The sequence below is a fragment of the Colobus angolensis genome, unplaced genomic scaffold (assembly GCF_000951035.1).
Source record: "Colobus angolensis palliatus isolate OR3802 unplaced genomic scaffold, Cang.pa_1.0 Scaffold88, whole genome shotgun sequence".
Taxonomy (NCBI): domain Eukaryota; kingdom Metazoa; phylum Chordata; class Mammalia; order Primates; family Cercopithecidae; genus Colobus; species Colobus angolensis.
The window spans coordinates 390411-404318 of NW_012122709.1; the positions used below are offsets into that span (position 1 = coordinate 390411).

At 42.9% G+C, this 13908-nt stretch overlaps 1 protein-coding gene and 1 pseudogene across 4 annotated transcripts in view; one reads left to right on the forward strand and one right to left on the reverse strand.

The window, feature by feature from the left end:
- GPC3 (glypican 3) overlaps nt 1-13908 on the reverse strand; it is a 470409-nt gene that overhangs the window by 140378 nt on the left and 316123 nt on the right. The gene's annotated exons all lie outside the window — the stretch shown is intronic.
- LOC105503698 lies at nt 381-796 on the forward strand (annotated as a pseudogene).

The window sequence follows — 13908 nt, forward strand, 5'->3', positions numbered from 1 at the left end:
GCCATCTTATGGACAAGCTTCAGTATTGCATGTAATCCCTAACTCAGTGATTTACCTGTTTCTTTGGAATGCATTCTGGTCACAACAATCACTGTGGGAAAAACTGGATAATTTAAAGAGCATAAATAGCTTTAAAGACAAACCAGAAAACAGGGTAGAAAAACCATCCTATTAAGAGGCCTAAGAAAACGTCCTTTTCTTTATCCATGATACAGTGTTAATTTACATAAATGCACGGTAAAATAAAGCAAAGGTGAAAAGAGCTGAGATTTGAAAATGTGCTTAATAAAGACAGAAACAATTAGCTTCTCTTTATTTATGCACATATCTAAATAAAAATGTCTTTCTCCTTCCTGGCTGTCTGAGGATAGACAGCCATCATGAACAACACGGTAACTATCTGAACTACAAAGTTCATGATCAACCAACTACTTCAGGGGAAACAAATGGTCATTGATGTCCTTCACCCCAGGAAGGCAACAGTGCCTAAGACAGAAATTTAAGAGTGCCTAAGACAGGAAAAACTAGCCAAAATGTACAAGACCACACCAGATGTCATCTTTGTATTTGGATTCAGAACTCATTTTGGTGGTGGCAAGACAACTGGCTTTGGCATGATTTATGATTCCCTGGATTATGCAAAGAAAAATGAACCCAAACATAGACTTTCAAGACATGGTGTGTATGAGAAGAAAAAGACTCAGGAAAACAAGGAAAGGAACGCAAGAACCCAATAAAGAAAGTCAGGGGAACTGCAAAGGCCAATGTTGGTGCTGGCAAAAAGCTGAAGGAGTAAAGGGCTGCAATGATGTTATCTGTGGCCGTTGTGGATTTTTCATGAAAGGATTTATAAACTAAAAATTTTCATGTGAAAAAATGTCTTTCATAATTGTTTGCATAGCAGTACTACTTCAGAGCCAATGTTAAGCTAGGAGGATGCTAGAAACAGATATATCCACTTTACTCCAAGAAGTACCTGTGTTCTCCAACAACAGCCTTCCAGAAATTACAAGTAGATTTCAGTAGACAGGAAGCAAAATCTAGGAAAGAAATCCAGGGGATGTAAACCTATCTCCTTCTTTTTCTTTTTTTTTTATTATACTTTAAGTGTGCAGGTTTATTACATATGTATACATGGCCATATTGGTTTGCTGCACCCGTTAACTCATCATTTACATTAGGTATTTCTCCTAATGCTATCCCTCCCCCATCCCCCCATCCCATGCCAGGCCCCGGTGCGTGATGTTCCCCGCCCTGTGTCCAAGTGTTCTCATTGTTCAATTCCCACCTATGAGTGACAGCATGCGGTGTTTGGTGATGTAAATCTATTTCTGTATCTCAGTTAGTAGCCATTAGCTATATGAGAGAATAACTGCATTAGAATTCACTTACAGTGCAGTCTCCAACCTTACTTTGAGGAGGGACTAAAAGATTTGTCTCAGTACATAATCAGGAAGCCACTGAAACCCAGAGAAGCAAATAATATTTTTCAGATGGTGAGGAAAGAGTGAGAAGTTAGTATCACCCACTACAAGGAGAAGAGTCTGTGGCTGTGGGGAACAGTCCCCCAGCAGAAAGGGGAAGGTAATGAGAAAATGCTTGAGATGAGGTCACCTGAATGTTACTCTGAAGAAACCAACTTTGCAGAAGAGGCTAGAGATAAAGAGAGAGAAAAGTAAATAAGCACAGCAAAAGTGATTCTTGTGAGAATTGCAAGCTAGGCAGAGCCCAAAGTGTATGCAAGCTGGTGAGAACTAATCGTGGCAGTCAGGACACTAGGCCAGAGCAGTGTCTCTCTGATGGCTGTCCTTGAGGGGAACATACAAATGAGGAGAGGACTCCAACTGTGTTTAAAAACAGAGAAAGAAAAAGGTGTAATTCAAAGCTCAATAATCGGGGGTGGGGAATAACAGAACAAGGAGTGTGGTAGAGACTTCTTATTCAATCACCCCAAACTCATTTACCAAGTCCTTCTAGTCCAGAGAACTAGGACCAGACATTTTCTTGTTCTACTCAAGTTAAAGCAAAAGGACACGATCTTTACCTGGTGTTTGTTTGTTTGTTTTTAAGATGGAGTCTCACTCTGTCTCCCAGGCTGGAGGTGCAATGGCGCGATGTCAGCTCACTGCAACCTCCGCCTCCCGGGTTCAAGCAATTCTCTGCCTCAGCCTCCCAAGTAGCTGGGATTACAGGCACATACCACCATGCCTGGCTAATTTTTGTATTTTTTAGTAGAGATGGGGTTTCACCATCTTGGCCAGGCTGGTCTTGAACTCCTGACCTCATGACCCACCTGCCTCAGCCTCCCAAAGTGCTGGGATTACAGGCGTGAGCCACCGCACCCGGCCTCTTTACCCATTTTTAAGTTAGATTTTAATTGATGAAAATATCAGGGTTGGAAAGGACCTTTGAAGTCATTCAGCCCAATGTTCTCCTCTTACAGAGGGGCAAACCGAGGCCCAGAGGCCAAACAACAGCAACTGAAGTTATTATTGGCATCACTGCTAGGGAGACAAGAATGAAGCTGTTACCTCCCCCAAACAGAATAGCAAAGAACAAAGGGGCAAGGAACTAGTCACATACCTCAGCAACATGAGGGCATTGTATGAAGGTAACTGAAGTTCAAAATAACGACCAATAATTGTTGTAAGAGATTAAGTTCAGTTAGGCAGTCATAGTTTACTGAGGCAGCAAGTACATAATACATTTTAGAGAGACAGAGTTATATGGTGGAAAGAGCACTGGCCTTGGAGTCAGAGACATGGGTTAAAAGCTGGTGCCCCCACCTGCTGTGTGACTTTTGACAAATAATTAAACCTTGCTGAACTAGAGTTTCCTCATCTATAAAATAGGAATAATGCCACCTGCACTGTTTTGAGAATTATTTGATATAATGAATTTTAGCAAATTGAGATAACATGTGCTTAAAACAATGCCAGGCACATAGAAAGTTCTATATGAGGGCTGCTGTTATTATTTTTATCACATGAAAGCACCAAACACAGAATCTCAAATGCACTAGATGTTCAATAAATGTTATTTGAGGCCAGGCGCGGTGGCTCAAGCCTGTAATCCCAGCACTTTGGGAGGCCGAGACGGGCGGATCACGAGGTCAGGAGATCGAGACCATCCTGGCTAACACGGTGAAACCCTGGCTCTACTAAAAAATACAAAAAAAAACTAGCCGGGCGAGGTGGCGAGCGCCTGTAGTCCCAGCTACTCCGGAGGCTGAGGCAGGAGAATGGCGCAAACCCGGGAGGCGGAGCTTGCAGTGAGCTGAGATCCGGCCACTGCACTCCAGCCTGAGCGACAGAGCCAGACTCCGTCTCAAAAAAAAAAAAATAAATGTGATTTGAGAAGAATCCCCTGCTAGGCATGGTGGCTCACACCTGTAATCCCAGCACTTTGGGAGGCAGAGGTGGGTGGATTGCTTGAGTCCGGCAGTTTGAGACCAGCCTGGGCAACATAGGGTGACCTCGTTTCTACAAAGCTTAAAAACAAATTAGCCAGGCATGGTGGCCCATGCCTGTGGTCCCAGCTACTTGGGAGGTTGAGGCAAGAGGAGCACTTGAGCCCAGGAGGTTGAGGCTGCAGTTAGTTATGTTGGTGCCACTGTACTCCAGCCTGGGTGGAGTACAGGAAAACCAGTCTCTAAAAAAATCAAAATAAAAAATAAAAAAAGAGCTTCCTGAGAGAGAAGAAATAAACCTTGCAACAAATAGCCAAGGGAAGCTTCAAATCCCTTCATCCCCACATTGAGAACTTAAGAAACGGAAGAGTATCAGTTCTCTTATTTTTGTCCTCAGTAAAGTATGGGTCAAGGCATGAGTAGGAATGGTTTATCATCAGGGAAAATGGGCAAGGGAAAAAGCACTGGAACTTTCTTTGCCATTGCGATTGAGCAATGATGTGTGAATGGTTGGCACTAAGCATTTAAGCCTAGCTGAGAGGAAGTTTTTAGCAGAGGCGCCCTCCCAAACCTTCCAGGAGACAGGGCATCATCTGAAGGGGAAATGATCAGAAAGGACTTCAAATGGTTCAAAATTAATTTTAGTTCACAGACGAACTAATCATTCACCTGTGGCCCACAGCAGCCATCCAAAGTTTCCCGAGTGACCAGCTTTGGGTGTCAGAGGCCTGTTCCCCTCTCTCCTTCTCCCAGAGTTCATATTCCTCCTCTCAGTGATAGAAAATATTCTGCTTCCACTTTGGATAACTGTCACAAGTAATGAATTAGATGACTCTTGAAAATGCCCACGTGCTTTTTCAAATCTCTCTGTTCAGAACGCTGCTTTGTTTGTCTCCGGTCCCTGCAGGGCCCACAACAAACATCCATTCTTTAATGTGGTGATCTTCAAAATGAAGAACAAGACTCTCAAAGTCCACCTAAACAATCACTCTTAACTGACTCCAGACACGTTTGGGAGAGAGGCAAGTCTGAAACAAGAAAAAGTGTGCCTGGTGGGTTTTTTTCTTGTGTGGCATTTCTAGAATATGTAGTAAACAGAGGAAAGACTCCTCAGTGTTCTTTTGGATGTCTGGCTGAACTGTGGTTAATAAATTGCCAACCATCAGCCTCAAAAAACAAACTGTTTTCATGCAAATAGGTACTACCGATACACTTGAAAAGAAAGCTAAACATTCCTGCCACTGTTTTCTGTCAGCTCCTCTGGCCTTAGCCACAGTCACTTCCAGGCCTCAAACCTTCAACCTGCGGAATTAGTCCTACCCAGATCCCTAGCCAGTAGTGACAAGGGCAGCAAGGTGTTAATTTAACTGACTCACCTGTCAGGCCCCAGGCTCTGGAATTAGTTTTGTTCCTCCAAGCCAGTATTTCATGTTCTTTTGAGTGAGCCCTGGGTGTTCAGGTATGACTTCCTCTTGCCAGCTGTGTTTTCCTGGGCAAAACTCTGTCCTGGGGCTCTTGTCTGTATTCATTTCTAGCCACTCCCTTACCCAGTACCTGGCACCCAGTATGCACTCAATAAATGTCTACTGAACTGACCTGAGATAAAAGGCCTCATCCAATGCTCAGTTTGTGTGATGGAGACTCTTAAGCTATTCTGCCTAATCCTTGTCAACCTGTTGTCCCTGAGGCCTTTCCCCCAAATCTGCAGCCACTGACTGAAGACCTACGTTACACTGGGCCCTTCGATGTAAACCTGTCAATGTGTCCCACCTGCCAGATCACATCATTTTAGAAACCAGTGGCAACCTAGAGAACAGCAGAGTTCCTTTTCTATACTCCACTGAGTGTCATCATCTATTCTACACTTACCTATTAAGCATCTACATAGCCCTGTTCTCAGCCACAGAACATTAGTAGTTGGAGGTCCTGAATTTTCCAATGTTCTGGCCCACTAATTCCAGACTGGACTTCATGAACCAGAATTTAGTTTCTGCCTTGGCAAATCTGGTCTTCAGAAAAGGAAACATCCAACTGATGACTGTGTTGGATTCCCACTGCAAACTGGTGATTGAGAGTGTGTGGCCATATTGCTTCATGAGACATCTATACAGCCACACCATCCTACATCACAAAATCCAGAGTGCTGGCACAAGGGGGCTGCCGTGGTTGGTGGGAGGGAAAAGGGACTACCAAGAATAAGGTAGCTAAGTGTTAGATTTGTCCAAGAACACTGGCTGGTCTTGTCTGCAGAGAGTAGAACTCCTCTTTCTATAGTCTTCCTAAACTCATGTCCAGAGTTTGAGAACCAAGGCTGCAGCAAGAGCCCTGAAGCAGCAGAAAGAAACATATTCACCAAGTTTTTGCCTGGTGGAAGCGCGTGGCCATGATGGGCATGGGCAGAGACACTGGCACAGGGGAAAGAGCCTATCTCTGCCAGTGTCCATATGTCAGGACAGCTCTGCACATGGCAGGCCCAAGCCTTGCCTCGCCACTCTCAAGTTGCCAGCAATAACATAACACGAAAGAATAACAAAGGGGGAGAAAAGGTGAACTGAAGTGTAAACTACCCCCACTCCAACTGCCCTGGTAGCTGCAGGTGCCCTTGACTGCTCAACTCTTTGCACCTGCTCTCCTGCTAGAACAAGTGGCCTATTGTGTGAGGCTGTACACATGGAGGTGCTAAGCAAACAAGAAATGACTCTTCTGATCATAAAGTAGATGGGATTCCAGGAAAACTTTACTAAGCCAAATAAAAGTGATTGTAAAGCACTTGGTAAAATATAAACTGCTGCATAAATACTTAATAAAAGCTCACAGCCATGTACACAAGGACAACTAGGTCAAAATTTACCCAAGCTCTCTAGCCTGGAGGGTGTTGGAAAGGGTGAAAATTGTCTCTCTCCGTTTGGTTTTCTTAGCCACTTTGTATTACTTTGCTCTTACCTGCCCTTCAGCCCTTGGCACTCCCCCGATGTCTCTCTCCTGTCACTGATATATCTCTGTGGTTAGACGGCTTCTAATTTTCATTCTGGACAGTGTGTCAAATATTATTGGGAGCAACAGACACTGAATTCCATTTTTTTTTTTTTCTGCTCAGAAACCCCATCGGAGTTATGCAGTGCTATGGGGGAAACATTTTCTTTAAGGTTTAATTATGTGAGTTTCACCCAAAACTCTCCAACATTAGAAATCGAGAACAACTCTGACATCTCAAACAGCCAACCTATCTGCTCCCCTGTAGCTCCAATAATACCTGGAGGAGTAAAATGAAGAGCTCACTGCAGTCCTCATGAGAATGATTATACCCTGGGGCTCCTTTTGAATCACTTTCACTTTGGTCTACTTAGGAAGGCATCAAATTCAAAGTCATTAAGGTGGCTTTATGGTGTTCCCTTTCCTTTCACATTCCCTCCCCCATCAAATATCTTTGTTATAGTATCTCACAGCCTGTTAGAGGTGGAAAGTGCTTTAGAGGTGATTTTGTCAAATTCCTTTATTTTACAAGTAAAAGAAAAAACAGAAGTGCAGTGACTTGTCCAAGGTCACACAACAAGTTCACAGTAGAGCTAGGACTCAGGTTGGACTCTCAGCCTAGGGCAAAGGTTTTTTGTTTGTTTGTTTGTTTGTTTGCATGGACGCCAAAGTGCCACAGGGGATGCACAGGCAATGGCTTTATTATCAGAGGCATGTGAGTACGGGAGATTAAATGGAGAATTAGCCTCAGAGGCAGGTGAATGCCATTTTCTAGCAAGGGGTTGAAATATCTCTAAGAAGAACTCCTTCTTCCAGGGGATGCCGCCTTACAGACTTGAGAGGACATGAGAGCAGAGAAACATGGTATGAGAGGCAGGAAATGTATGTCTACTCTCATGGACCAAGACTGGGCAGGGAACAAGGGAAGAATAGAGTATAGCATTATAGGCCAGAGAAAAGCTGGACAGAACACTCATTCCAGGTCTGCTGGATGAAGAGATTAAACCAAGCTGAGGTCAGGATTTCCACCAAGAATAGGAAGAAGGTGAGAAGGCTTTAAACCTTGCAGGAGAGAAGCCAGGCATTTGACAGGCAGGACAGTGCTGTGGGTAGGGGATGGACTGGATGGGTTTGAAGCCTATCTTGCTGTGGCCTTTGGTAATTTGTCAATGTCATCAGTAGAATCAGTAAAGTGTGGGTAATAATATTGTCTGCTTTAAAAGGCTGTTGTTGAGAATTAGTCAATGCATACAAACTGCCTAGCATATTGTGTGGCACTTGGGAAGTTCCACAGAATGGTTAGTTATTACTATTATTAGCCACTCTACTGTTTGAGTCCTGCTTTCTGAAGTCCCACGTACCCTTAGACAGAATTTAAGAGAGCAAAGGGAAGAGGACAGTGATCAAAATGCATCAGGGAGGAAAAGGTAAGAGGAGTTAAAAAGCGAAGACAGAGAAACCAACAGAATGTGTGAGCTGCAGCTCTCCCAGCTCTCCTCCACCCCTTCAATGTATGTAAACCCCCATGACTGCATCTTTTCCCTATATTTTGTAGCTGTAAGAGTCATAGGTACCGATAGGTAACCAACCACCCCAGTTTGCTGGGACTGAGGGGTTTCCTAGGACTTGGCAAAAGTCTAAACCTGGAAAGTCCTAGGCAACCTGGAAAAAGTTGATCACTGTAGGGGCCAGAGGGTGTTTGCTGTTCAAGATTATTATTTGTTATAACCAGAGAGCAGGGCACTGCTGCTAGATGCTATCCACTGGGGTTTGAAAAAGCTGGGTTATCCAGAAGCCATGTATAGGATTTTTTAATGGTATTTTCTTCATGCCTATAAATGAAAAAAAAATAGGGGTTTCTTAAATAGATAAGTTTCTCCAGGGGAACATTAGCCAATTTGAGGAGGATGGTCTTTAGCAGGACAGTCACACAGCAATAGCCTCATTATCAATGATTCTTATTTGTATGCTTTGATTCTCTGACACATGCTGTCTTTCTCCAAGTTCAATTCCCAGCATTGTTATTATATGTGCTTGAAAGTAATAAAACTGCATTTACTTTAAAATGATCTGTCACTCAGACTTTTCACTAATTTAAACTGATGTTACCAATCTCTCAAAGTATTTCCTTATCCAGGGCCAACTGGTTTAATTCAGCATCATGGGCTGATTTGTTTAAAAATAAAATTCATGGGGATAGGTGGATTTGCTTAAAAATTTTTTAAAGTAATATTCCTCAAGTCCTTGAGAGATGTACAGAGAGAGATACTCAGGAAGCTGCTAAAGGGTTCATGTTTGTAAAGAGAGCCCACTAATGCTGTGTTGATTACCCAGTGTTCCATTTATTCAGGATAAAACCTCCCCCTACATCTGATCTACTCTTCTACACTAACATCTAGTAAACGGAGGGTAATTTATAATTTTCAAAAACATCTCATATGCATTTCCTTATCGGAGGCTCACAGCAACTCTTTGAGGTAGGCAAGGGAGGTATTAATTTCACAGAAGGAGAAAACAAAATAGAGTTTAAGTAATCCGCCTAATAGTACAGTGATACCATGGGAAGCTAGGCCTAGTACTAAGGTCTGTTACCCGCAACTATGTCTGTTGGTTCATCCAACGAGTTCAATATACATGTATAGAGAGTTTACTCTACAGCAGGCACAGCTAAGCAATGAGGTTTTACAGATGGAAGACACAGTACTACTCTTTTTTTTTTTTTTTTTTTTTTTGAGACAGGGTCTCACTATGTCACCCAGGTTAGAGTGCAGTGGTGCGATCATAGCTCACTGCAGCCTCGACCTCTCGGGTTCAAGCGATCTTCCCGCATCAGCCTCCCGGGTAATTGGAACTACAGGCACATGACACCACGCCTGGCTAATTTTTTGTATTTTTGGTAGAGACGGGGTTTTGCCATATTGCCCAGGCTGGTCTCAAACTCCTGAGCTCAGGCAATCCACCCACCTCGGCCTCCCAAAGTGCTGAGATTACAGGCATGAGCCACTGCGCCTGGCCCACAGTACTAGTCACTAAGGAGCTACTAGAAGATTACAGACAGACATGTAAAAGCTCTCAATATAGTGTCGCTGGGGACATGCTAGAGAGAAGATGAGGTGCCAGCAAGTCTTAACCCAGACAAAGGTGTGGACAGGAGGATTCAGGGTCCTCAGAAGAGATGATGTTAAGGATAAGTAGGGGTAAGCTAGCCAATGGCTCTTTTTCTAGCCCATTCTAAGATGGTCCTTGTCTTAGTGCTCCCTAATAGTATTTGGAAATTAGCTTTTCAGCATGAGTTCTTACATAGTGCAATCCTCTATGCATCCCTCCAACCCCAAACTGCTGTATCCCTACCTCAGGTGGGAACACCTTACTTTGGCTCCTGCTGAACAGGTACTCATCCCAGCTCTAGGCTTGAAGCTGTGACTAGAAGCAAAGAGAACAATGACAAAATGGGCCAACAAGTGGCTCAAACCAAGAAAAAGTTCATTTGGGTAGTTTTTAAGATTCATCTGACCGTGTGGATCACTAAGATCTGAGGGGGCAAAAAATAGGAAGCTCCTGTGACACTGGAGTTAGAAATTATAACAAATTTCCTTTCACAGGGAAATGAAACTACATTATAAAGGAGACAAAACCATGGATCAAAGCCATACTCACGTAAAAGAATAAAATTCATTGGCTTGAGAAATTGGGAAATCATGACTGATTTTAATGATCTTTCTCCTTTTCTACAAAGGCTAACTCAAGGGTGACAGAAAGGACTTTAGAGCACTGAACAACTAGTTTTGACCTGCAACTAGACTCATCATGGTTTTTAATGTAATTTAGAAAGATTGCCTGAGTTAATCTCTATAAAGCAGTCGTAGGAGAAATGGTTTAAGATGTCTTTGCTGTGAAACAAGATGCTGAAGGTAAGAAGGTCAGCCTAGTGCATACCCTTAGATACAAATAACTCTCACTTGATCCTCAGTGGACTCAAATGCCCACCATTTGCACCAACCAGGACCAAGGATTGGGATTTTTGTTTTTGCAGAAAAGAGAGGAAATAACATAAAAATGAGAGGGGGGTAGGTGAGGCTGTTCCTGAAAAGTTAAGAATGGGTTATTGAAGGGAGCCAATATCAGGTCTATCTCCCAGTAAAGATCTTCAAGGGCTTTTTAATAGGTTTTTTTTTGAAGAACAGCAATAACAGCTACCATTTTTGAGAACCTAACTGTGTTCTAGGCACTATACTCCGTACTTCACAATCTCCTGGAATCTTTTCAACAAACTGTTAAGGGAGAAACTATTAACTCCATTTTACATGTGGGGAAGCTGAGGATCAGAGAAGAGGAACTAATAGGTAATAGAGCAGGCATTCAAACCCAGGCTTTGCTGACTCTAAAGTTGTAAGTTTAAACACTCTAATACACTGCCTTACGTTGCCACATAACTCTATGTGCTTTTTGTTAATCCCTCAACTGTTCGGCTACATTTCTATCAGTAAAAAATCATCAGAGAAACTCAGACAAGATTTTGTACTTGCTGAAGTATAGGAAGAAAGAGCAAAAAATAGGAGAGCTAAATTTCTTTCAAAGAAGCCACCAAGAGCTTGTATCCTAGGGAAAGAACTGTACCAGTAGCAGCAAAGAAAGTGACACCTGCCAGTCATTTCCTGTGGCCTGTGGAACAGAAAAACCACCACCACAATCCAACGATCACAGTCACAACAATGACAACTGCCAGAGGTGTTCTAAGAGCAGGGCCACTAGCAGGAAGCTCCCAAGAAAAGAGGCTTCCCTAACATACCTTTCCCTGTGCTTCACACTCCAAGCCCCAAGAGTCCACTTTCACTGATGCTCAGTGATTGACTATCAGAAATAAACTTTCTGAGTCAGAGAGATTGGACAAAAATGTTTCAGAGGGGTGTTACTGTTTGTGGAGGTCAGAGGTATTCTGATGAAGTGACATTGATAACACTAAAAGAAACCTACCAGGGAAACATCAGGACACTTATCATACTCAGCAGACTTGTTTCAATCAGTATTCAACTTACATGCTCTCTGAGGGGTGAATATAAAGTCATGACAGATTTCAAATTTGTATAAATCTACCAGAATGTATGCAGCCCAAAGGTTTTTGCAACAATTATGCTGACATCACTCAAGACAATTCTTGCTGGGCATGGTGGTACATGCCCATAATCTCAGCTACCTAGGAGCCTGAGGCAGGAGGATCGCTTAAACCCAGGAGTTCCAGACCAGCCTGAGCAACATAGCGAGACCCAGTCTCTACAAAAAATTTCCTGGAACTCCTCTTTGGAAACCCCATTTAAAGCCAATATAAATGTCAGAAGAAGTAAACAGCCCTATTATTTTATCCTCTCCTCCAAATGAACCCCAAATGGTATAAGCCTGCTTAATCAGCCACCTCATTTAGCAGTTTGGTTCCCAAAGACTCACAGTATTTCCCCCCAAAAAATCCAGTTTATCTTTATGGGAGCAAACATGGCCCACACCTCTTCACCCTTACTCTGGACATTTACATGGGCTGCTCAACCATGGTATAATGGTAATGACAACATCAACACCAGCTATCAATTATTTAAGTGCCTATGTGCCAGAATTTATCTTCATAACAGCCCTGCAGAGTAGGTATCACTACTCCCATCTTATAAATAAGGTAACAGAATGTCATATTAAATGTTCTGCCCAAAGCACACAGCTGGTGTCTGAACCAGGATTAAAATATCCATCTGGGGCTGGGTGCGGTGGCTCATGCCTGTAATCCCAGCACTTTGGGAGGCTGAGGAGGGCAGATCATTTGAGGTCAGGAGTTTGAGACCAGCCTGACCAACATGGTGAAACCCTGTCTCTACTAAAAATAAAAAAATTAGCCAGGCATGGTGGCACGTGCCTATAATCCCAGCTACTCGGGAGGCTGAGGCAGGAGAATCGCTTGAATCCGGGAGGCTGAGGTTGTGGTGAGCCAAGATGGTGCCACTGCACTCTAGCCTGGGTGACAGAGCTAGACTCTGACTCAAAAAAAAAATCCTTCTGGATCATTCTAAAGACTACACTCTTCCCAATATGTATTAATCACCAAGTGTATGCTTCCTAACATTTCAGGGTCTTCTCACTGAAGACCTCAGCCTGCACCACTGATGATCAACTGGCTGAGAATCAACAACTTGTAGACGGCAGGGATCAGCCATAAACCCACAAGGCTTTTTACAAAGAGGAGGTAGAAAAATTATTTGGAAGACTGGCAGCATCAGTGGAGTTCATCTGTCACTTACCAAGGCACTACCTTTGAAGGAGGCAATAATACTTAAGGGGCAGAGAAGCTCTAGTATGTTAATTTACTCATTTCTTAAAAGCAGATATATTCTTCCTGGTTCCATCTCCTAAGCCTTCCAGGCTAAAATAGAAGACTTCTGATTCATGGAGCAGTGACAGTAAAAGGAGACAGGCCTTATCCAACCATCAGAATCACATTTCCAAGAGGAAATTAGGAGGTGATGTTTATTTGTTGAGGGTGTGGATATGCTGGGACCTGCTTTGGAGGCCCCCAGATGCTCTTCGTATCACAAAATGATCCAACTGAGCTCAACAGAAGTTGGCATTGTATACTAATAGGACACAATCTGCTTAAAGTAATAAGCTATCCAGTATTCAACAGGTTGTCTATAGACATATCAGTGTTGAGCCATGAAAATGTCTCTTCCTGCTACTGAAGACATGACAGTCAACCAAGTCTAACGCATCCTGAATGGAGCACACTGTATTAAGCCATCTGTCAACAGGATAAGCTGTGTTTCTCTCACTCAATTCTGAAGGTAAAGCTACTGTGTATGACACCATAATCTTAAGGGATAAATGTTACTGTGTTGCCATGAGAGTATGTCCTGATAAATAGCTGTCACTAAAGACTACATCTAAGATAAATCGCTGCTGAAAAATATTCCAATCTAAGTCCATAGTGAGATTATTACATGGGGGTACTCTCCAAACTGATCTGTTCTGCCTTACCAGGATTTAAAAAAAAAATCGTAGCTGCCATAAATATTTCATGCTATATCAAATTAAGTCATTTTCTGCATAATCCATTTCTCCTTCAAAGGCTTTCCAAGAACAATCTTGACTTACCTAAGGCAAGGTAGAATATGTAAACTGCCATACTAGCAAAGCATCATTACACTTCAGTGTGTTCATTCTTGGGCACACACTCAGGCTAACTAGCAGTTCCCCAAACTGGAAAAAATGAAACGTCATATTTCTGCTCCTGGGAAAACTAAAGTAGAAATGAAATCCAAAAATGTCTTAGGGGGACCAGGAACTGTGGAGATAGATAGTGATAAATCAAATACCGAAGCCCTATTTGTCCCTCTCTCCTTCCCACCAGCCTTTCATAAACAGAGCCTCCTCCAATATAGGGGCAAAGGAAGAACTAGCCATGAGAAGAGAGAGCTGGGAGGTTGAAGACTATATCTCAGCTTCTAACCCTCAAATCATCATGACAGTGGCTGAGAAGAGCTACTGAGTCT